Below are 9,977 nucleotides of genomic sequence, written 5' to 3' on the forward strand. Positions count from 1 at the left end.
TATTCATATTTTAATAAATAATAAAATAAATAAACTACTTTTTTCTTTTTTTATTATTATTATTACTATACAATATGTGACCCTGGACCACAAAACCAGTCATAAGGTTTTTTTTTTTTTAAGGTTTATGTATCATCTGAAAGCTGAATAAATAAGCTTTCCATTAATGTAAGTTTTGTTAGGACAATATTTGGCCGAGATACAACTGTAATCTGAGGAATATTGAGAAATTGCCTTTAAAGTTGTTCAAATGAAGTTCTTAGCAATGCATATTACTAATCAAAAATTACGTTTTGATGTATTTACAGTACAGTAGGAAATTGACAAAATATCTTCATGGAACATGATCTTTACTTAATATCCTAATGTTCATTTTGATCAATACAATTTTTTTGGCTATTTCTACAAATATACCTGTTCTACTTAAGACTTAAGACAAGGTTTTCGTGCACACTTCTTGAAAACTCAACCTAAACGACTGCAAAGTTGTTAAAAATGCGTGTTTTTGACACCTGAAAAAAAGATAAATGAAGTGAAATATTCCTCAAATGAAAAAAATGGGACATGAATTAGCTTTATATAAAAAGACGTATATATAAAACGTATATATGTGCACACTTAGGCGAGCTAAGGTGTCTAAAAGTGAAGATGAGGTGGAAGAAAATGGCATGATTTGCTGTCTGTTGAGAGGCTCTCCAGATGGGAGGCGAACTCAACTGGACTACAACTGGAATCTGAGGGTGCAAAAAAAAAAAATCTAAATATTGAGAAAATCACCTTTAAAGTTGTTCTTAGCAATGTATATTACTAATCAAAAATGAAGTTTTGATATATTTACGGTAGGAAATTGACAAATTATCTTCATGGAACATGATCTTTACTTAATATCCTAATGATTTTTGGCATAAAAGAAAAAGCGTTCATTTTGATCGATACAATTTTTTTTTTTTTTTTTGGCTATTTCTACAAATATACCTGCTCTACTTAAGACTTAAGACAAGGTTTTGTGGTCCAGGGTCACATTTTGTGGTTCCGTGCACACTTCTTGTTAACTCAACTTAAACGACTGCAAAGTTGTTAAAAATGTGTGTTTTTGACACCTGAAAAAAAGATAAATGAAGTGAAATATTCCTCAAATGAAAAAAAATGGGACATGAATTAGCTTTATATAAAAAGACGTATATATAAAACGTATATATGTGCGCATTTAGGTGAGCTAAGGTGTCTAAAAGTGAAGATGAGGTACAGGAGAATGGCATGATTTGCTGTCCGTTGAGAGGCTCTACAGATGGGAGGCGAACTCGGTACACGCTCATCTGTCCTTCCTCTCATTCTCTCTCCCGCCCGCTTCTTTTTCTCTCTACAGAGAAAGACAGATCTGAAGAGGTTGTGTAAGCCCCTGGTTAATTAATTATTTAATTATCTAATCAAGCAGATGAAGAGCATCTCCCTACACCAGTGTTAATTATGAAACAGCTGGGGCAGTGTGCTGAAGGAATATTGAAACAGGGCTTGGCAACCTTTAGTTTTTCATTTCTCTCTCCCTGTCAGTCCTTCACTATTCTGCAGTCAGTATTTCCCCCAGCAGGGGGAGCAGTATCTCTGCTTGTGGGTGATCAGAATGACACCAGAGAGGAGCGGGCTGGTTTGGGTGGAAACTTCGGAAGGCTTAGAAATAGGGTAGACTTAGTAGGTGAGAGTTTAGGGTTTAGATTCAGCAGTGGTTCCAATGAGCATGTGTGTTTATCAAGCCATGTGGGTCATATCAACTACGCATTTTTTTAAAGGGATAGTCCACCTAAAAATAAAATCCTGTTAGCGTTTACTCATCCTCATGCTGTTTTAAACTTGTATGTCTAATGTGACTGAAAATATATTTTGAAGAATGTTTGTAATTACATGATGGTGTCTAAATGATGACAACATTTTCATATTTGGGAGGACTGTCCCTTTAAATAGTGTATACTTGAAAAATGATGGTCATTCAGATCATTTTAAGATTTTTTTTTTTTTAAATAACATAATAGATACCTGTCTACGAAATACTGTAAATTATTATTTTTTTATTTGTCTCAAATAGCAGTAGCTCAGAAATTATAAGCGTGCAATTTGAAATCTGCACTCATTGCTCATAGGCAAGCATTTTCCTGCAGTTTTTGTTGTTAATTTGATGTATTTCTGGGCATATGTACATAAAAAAAAATATATTATGATATTAATCTTATTGATCATTATAATATGCTGATTTATAATCAATGTTGGAAACAGTTGTGCTGCTTTGCAACGTGATTCTTTTTTCAAGATTCTTTAATGAATAAAAAGTTGTAAAGAACAGCATTTATTCAAAATAGAAATATTTTAGATATTTAAGTCTTTACTATCACTTTCTATCAATTTAACACGTCCTTGCTGAAAAAAAATGACTGACCCCAAACTTTGAACGGTAGTGTATGTTGCAACAAAAGATTTCTATTTTAAATGAATGCTGTTCTTTTTAATGTTTCATTCATCAAAGAATACAAAAAAAGTATCACCTGTAGGTTAAAAAAGTAATATTAAGCAGCACAACTGTTTCATTAACATTAATAATAAATCAGCATATTAGAATGATTTCTGAAGGATAGTTTGAAACTGATGACTGGAGTAATGATGCTGAAAATTCAGATTTGCATCACAGGAATACATTCAATTTTAAAGTATATTAAAATAGAAAACCACTATTTTAAATTGCGATAATGTTTCAGAATTTTACAGTTTTTTCTGTCTTTTTAATCAAATAAATGCAGCCTTGATATGTGTGTATATATCTATATATATATAGGTGGGATCAGTAAGATTTATTGTGTGAAAGAATGTATTTAAATAAGTTTCTAATGTTCATCAAGGCTGTGTTTATTCAATCAAAAATTATGGAAACAGTTGTGTTTGCTTCATATTTTTTTTGGAACCTGTGAATATTTTTTTTTCAGGATTCTTTGATGAATAAAAAGTTTTAAAAGAACAGCATTTATTTAAAATAGAAATCTTTTCTAACAATATCCACTACTGTTCAAACATTTGGGGTCAGTACATTTTCTTTCTTTCTTTTTTTGAAAGAAATTAATACTTTGATTTAGCAAGGATGTGTTAAATTGATAAAAAAGTGATAGCAAAGATAGAAAAGATTTCTATTTTGAATAAATGCTGTTCTTTTTTACTTTTTATTCATCAAAGAGTCCTGAAAAAAGTATCACTGGTTCCAAAAATATATTTGGTAGCACAACTGTTTCCAACATTAGTTAATTCTAATAACAAATCAGCTGGTAAAAAAATCAGCTTTGCATCACAGAGAAAAATATGTTTTAATGTATATTAAATTAGAAACCATCATTTTATATTGTAATAACATTTTTACAGTATTATTTTTGATCAAATAAATGCAGTCTTGATGAGCGTAAGAAACTAAAAACATTACAAGTCTTGCTGATCTCAAACTTTTGAACAGCAGTGTATATATGTCCTCAGGTGGTTATGAATGTGTTAGTTACTATGCACTAACAACTATATACTTCTGTCTTCATCAGCACATCCAGCATTATTACCTACCATCCTCCCTTGATTTCGCATAGAATTATCTCTCTCCTTCATAGTGCCTAATTAAAGCATGTGAAAAAGGATGTCAAAAATAGCCGTCACACCGGTCAATGATTAAGACCACCCCGAGCGTCTCCTTCCAACAGCATTTCCACCTAACAGCAGCAATGTAGTGGAATTGCCTTTAATTGCAATCATCTAGACAGGCCCTGGGTGTCCGCCTGGTAGGGAGACGCAGTTTCATGAGCTCCATACGTTGCATAAAATTAAAGGCAGAGTGGGGACTGGATAATTGGCTTGAGTCTCCTGCTCTCCTCAGTCACGCAAAAGCGCCGGAGTGTGTTTCTTCGACACGCGTGTTTCACGGTCACTTCCGCTCGCAGGCCAGCACTCGGCGGGCCGAGATTAATGAGAGCTGGCTTTCCTCGCCCAGCTTTACGTGGCCTTTGGGTTACGAGACCCTATGTGAGGTCTGAAGAACTAATTGTGCTCAATTTAGCAATAAGTGCTGAGCTCCTAGTCAAACGTCTATTCCTAATGGTTATTTAGTTAATGGTGGATAGTAATAGCTAAACAGGAAGGAACACAACCTCAGGTTGTTTTTGAAGCAGATTCTGAAGTATATTTGTGTTTGCGGTAATGGATCGGTCTCACAAAAGCAAACACACTCAGACTTTTTCTCAAATGACACCACTGATCCACTTTAAAGAATTAGTTCACTTCCAGAGATGTTCATCCAAGATGTTCATGTCTTTCTTTCTTCAGTCAAAAGAAATTAAGGTATTTGAGGAAAAAATTCCAGGATTTTTCTTGCTGTAGTGGACTTCAATGGTGGTCAGCGGGTTTGCAGATTCAATGGGCTCCACATGATTCCAGCCGAGGAATAACGATCTGTCATTTTCTACAAAAATACAAATTTATATGCATTTCAACCAGAAATGTTTGTCTAGATCAGTGTTTCTCAACGGGGGCGGTACCGCCCCCCAGGGGGCGTTGGGAGAGCATCGGGGGGCGCTGAAGGCAATAATTTTGAAAGGGGGGCGCTGAGGTGGTTTTGGGGGGCGTTTGGTTAAGATGAGTTTAAACCGAATATGTTTGAGCTGAAACTTGCAGAAGAAAACGGTCTCCCACATCCTAATGCCATTTCTACACTGGATGCATCAAAGCGCACTTTCTATATCTATTTGTCAATTTGTCTGCAGCATAAGCGCGCGGAATGCGTTTACTGTAGCGCACGAGCTCAGTTACTGAATGACAGATTATAACGGGATCTATGAGCTTTAACGCAATTTGTTGCGCCGTTCGCGGCCAGTGTAGCAGTGTTAAAGGCATTGCACACTGAGTCTGAAAATTGTGCGTTTTTTCGTATTCATAATCCTAAAAATTCGTCACACACAGAAAGTCCGATGGGTATTAATTCATCCGTTGTGAAAAAACGCAAAACAACACGAAATAGAACGATGTTGTTGTCCGCTCTCTTCTTAAAAAGAGAAACAGATACAGAGGAGTGAGGGAATACATTTAAGGTGCACCTCTTTATTAATAAACTGCGGGATTATCCCGGGTGATTCAAAGTTTATTTCAGGATGTCAGTAATCTTTAATGCTTTGCTAGCATTACTGGAGCCACATATTAAAGAAGACCACTAATTTATTTGGAAACTCAGCGTACAATGACCTTTACAGTGCTTTGTGCTGCGGGACAAGGTGAATGAATTTAACAGACGCAATTCTGGATTTTGGCGTTCGCTTGTACGGTGGCTCTGAACTGTCAAAACACCTCTCAAAATGCTTGCTACAGATGCGAAAAAAAAAAAAAATCAAACCCGATCCGAATTTTTTTTTTTTTTTTATGATGGACGAAAATTAAGCAGGCAGTGTGCAAGTGTGATTAACATTACGTGAGGTATTTATTTTTGAACGTGCGAAAAATTCGGACGAAATATTCGGACTCAGTGTGACTCATATTTGAAATAAAATTATGTATGGGTTAATGTGGGCTGTGTTATGGGTTATAGATAGGTTACATGCTTTTAAAATAAGCCTATATATTATAAATAAAATATACATTACTGTTAAAAAAAGGCAAATACGATTTTTTTAATGGATGAATAAAAAAGGTTGCATTTCTTTGTTTAAAAAAATACCATTAAAAAAAGCTTTTTAATTGAATATATTTTAAAATGTGTTTTCCTCTTATGCTAAGCTTCATTACTCCAGCTTTCAGTGTCACATGATCTTTCAGAAATCATGCTGAATGCCATAAAATCAAGAATAGGTAATTTGTTCTCTTTAACATTTATTTAATTGACTGAAGTACAAAGAAACAAATTCCAATGTTTACACTGGCCAACATATTTTTGTTAATATAAACAAATTTTGAGCCACGATCTAGCTTTGCTTGCAAAGACTGAGAAGCTCCATTTATACCCAAAGATGATCCCCTCACCTATTACCAATTCACCTGCCTCCTGTCAACTGTTTCAAAACAGTTTAGCTTATTCTATAACCTTTTCACTTTTATTTTTCTTCTGTCCCAATTGTTTTGGAGTGTGTTGCACTTTTGTTTCTTAAAAAAATGTTTATATTTAATAAAATACATGTTAGTTGGTCAGTGAAAACTTTGGAAATCTTTTCTTTGTAATGTTGTCAATTAAATAAAAGTTTAATAGAATTAACAAATCATAGATTTTATCATTTTACAAAACATCCCAACTTTTAGTGTTGTACTTAGTTTTCTTTAAGGTATTTGTAAGCAAACTTTGAAATATTCTCTGAAATATAGTAAAGTAGAGTTTACATTTCTTCCATTTGCATTTGTAAATGTGGTATTACCCACAAAATTAACCATGTCTACTATCTAATTTCAATAATTCAATAAATTCTCAAAAAGGAGGGTATTTTCCAAGGGATAATTTTTTATTTATTTTTTTACTGAAAGCTAATTGAAAATATCCTAACATATCACAACAGTAAAAAGGGAGTTCAAGAGTTCCAGAAATGGAAGAACAAACTAAAATCACTTATGTAAAAATGTCCTTTTGGATGTTCTAAACAGGAATTTTTATTTAGTCTTTTTAAATTTGGGGCAATAAAGTATATCAGCATCACAACAACACTGAAGCTGTAGCAATGAAAATCAATAATTTGCTTAAAAACTCTGTAAATGAATGTTATTACTGTTTTATATATATATATATATATATATATATATATATATATATATATATATATATATATTTACTGTAAAAAAGTACATCACTGCCTTTTTTTTATCAATTCAATGCATCCTTGAATTAAGTAAAAATTGTGATGACCCCATACATTTGAATTACTATAAATACAATAACAGTCCTTATTATAAACACAAAATACTAATAATAATCAACTTTAATATTTAGTGAGGACAATTAGACTATGATTTATTTGATGGGGGGCGGTGAGGGACCTGAATAATGGGTAGGGGGGCGGTGGCCCAAAAAAGGTTGAGAACCACTGGTCTAGATCTTAACTTGTTAGAGATTTACATGTTTACAGCAAATATCTCAACCAACAGAATGCAGTACATAAAACCAGCATATAAAATAGTTTATTGTTCTGTCGCGGAAAGCTGATTGCACCTGCTTAATTCTCATTTCATCTCGTCTCCCCTTGGTGTGATTGTGTCTCATTTGAAGCGAAGCGACTGAATCTGTGTGCACAGGGAATAATCTCAGTGTCTGTCGATGCATACCTGATCTGTGTTGTCTGCAATGTGAGATTAGTGTTGTGTAGCATCACTTAGGGACTGTTGAATGAGAGTGTCTGTTTGTTTTGGGGAGTACAGTGGAACAGAGATTGAACAGCATTAGAGATGGAGAACATGACAGATTACATGGATCATATTAATCTAAATCAGCATTGGGTGTATCTGGCAATTGGAAAATTACAACTTTCCCAGGACTGCATGACGGTATTTAGTATTCACTGTTGGCACTATAGCTCCTTCTCCTTTTGTCTCTGACACCTTTTCATCGGAACTGCAGATGGCTAGTAAAATCTTTTTGTTGTAGTAAAAATATTGAAACAAGTACAAAAAAGTTCACTCAAAAATGAAAATCCTGTCATTAATTCCTCACCTTCATGTCGTTCCAAACCCGTAAGACCTTCGTTCATCTTCAAAAATCAAAGTAAGATATTTTTGATGAAATCCGAGAGCTCTGAAACTAAAATGTTCCAAAAATGTAGTAAGGATATCGGTAAAATAGTCCATGTGACATCAGGGGTTCAACTACAATAGTTGAACTTGAATTACATTTCTTTTCTAGTTCAAAATGAATAGAAATATTCACTGTTATGCTGTTAAATTGTTCTTAATTGTCACGATTATGGGCTTTCTTTCTGTTTCTGTTTTCCTGCCCTGTTTAGTTCTGTTATTCTAGTTTCTTATCAGTCTTGATTTGTTTCTGTGCTGATTTGCAGCTGTCTCTCATTCATTAGTCTCATTACTTATACTTCCTGTTCTGTGCAGTCTTGGCCGGATATTGTTTACATCTACGTCAGTGTGTTGCGTTGGTTTCAGTGATCTTCTGTGTTCCTTGTGGATTTATTATTAAAGAGCTGTTGTAGATTATTTGTCGTCCTTGTGCACTTATTATAGAGCACTGTGCATGGCAGTAATACATAGCATATGCATGACTAAATTTATACATATAGGCCTGCTGTGTGCCGCATTACAGCCATATCGCATGGCTACAAGTGTGATATTGCTTTTATACAACAGTTCGACAAGTGTGTAAATACATAAGAAACAGTCTTTAAAACCCTTTTTTGTGTGAACTACTTCCTTCCGCTACAGATTCAAATCTCACTTTGAGAGTTGAACAGCTGAGCCAGAGCTGTTACTAATTCAAAAACACTTTTGAACTAGTAAAAAAACTTTTAGTATAAAAGTCTTTACTGCTGACTCACTCATAAAAACTCTTGTTGCCATCTAATGGCAGAATAATGTAATGAACACCATTATGAACACACACACGATTAAATATTACTATTAATTATGTAAAATATTATTTATTGAATAGTAATATTAATGCAGTACAGAGTTACATAAAATATACGTTATGAGATTTTCCTCTTAGCCAAAACTGTTTGCTCTGGAACAAATAATAGATTAATGAGACCCAAGTCTGCCCACAAGATTTACCCAAAATGAATTATGTTTTATGTTTAACCACTAGAGACATCAGAGCCAGCTCCAAATTCCAGAAGATCTGGCCAAGATAAGGCTGCTTTTGGCAGGTTCATGAGCGCTGAACGGCCCTGGAGTTTACATCTCCGAATACATTAAAGCAAATTTTCAAATAGATGTTATCTTTATTAACAAACCACACATTTGAAGTCTAAATAACTACTTAAATCTACATTCAGTGACACAAAAGCAGTATTATTTATAAAATTATAATGGATTTGGGCATCCGGGATGGTTAAAAAAGAAATTATTGATTCAATCAGTGTAGAAGAACTTGACTGGTCTGCAGAAAACAAAGTCCTAATCTCAGCTCAACTTTAAATGCAGACCTTAAAGGAACACTCCACTTTTTTGGGAAATGGGCCAACTCCCCCCGAGTTAAAAAGTTGATTTTTACCGTTTTGAAATCCATTCAGCCGTTCTCCTGTTCTGGCGATATCACTTTTAGCATAGCTTAGCATAGATCATTGAATCCTATTAGACCAATAGCATCGCGTTCAAAAATGACCAACGAGTTTCCATATTTGTTGTATTTAAAACTTGACTCTTCTGTAGTTATATCGTGTACTAAGACCGGTGGAAATACAAAGCTGCGAGTTTCTAGGCTGATAAGATTAGGAACTACACTTCCATTCCGGCGTAATAGTCAAGGAAGTTTGCTGCCGTAATATGGCCGAAGCAGGCGGAGTATTATCAGAAATGAGTTCCCAGCTAGTTTAGCATTTGCACATGTGCTGCGTGGTATTACTGCTCCTGCTTCAGCCTTATTACGGCAGCAAACTTCCTTGACTATTACGCCGGAATGGGAGTGTAGTTCCTAATCTTATCAGCCTAGAAAATTGAAGCTTTGCATTTCCACCGGTCTTAGTACACGATATAACTACAGAAGAGTCAAGTTTTAAATAGGACAAATATCGAAACTCGTTGGTCATTTTTGAACGTGATGCTATTGGTCTAATAGGATTCAATGATCTATGCTAAGCTATGCTAAAAGTGATATCGCCAGAACAGGAGAACGGCTGAATGGATTTCAAAACGGTAAAAATCAACTTATTAACTCGGGGGGAGTTGGAGAATGAGCCTATTTCCAAAAAAAGTGGAGTGTTCCTTTAAGCCAAAAACTTATCACCCAACACTTGTACATTCACTATATGGACAAAAGTATTGGGATGCCC

The sequence above is a fragment of the Garra rufa genome, chromosome 20, assembly GCF_049309525.1.
Source record: "Garra rufa chromosome 20, GarRuf1.0, whole genome shotgun sequence".
In the NCBI taxonomy this organism is placed as follows: domain Eukaryota; kingdom Metazoa; phylum Chordata; class Actinopteri; order Cypriniformes; family Cyprinidae; genus Garra; species Garra rufa.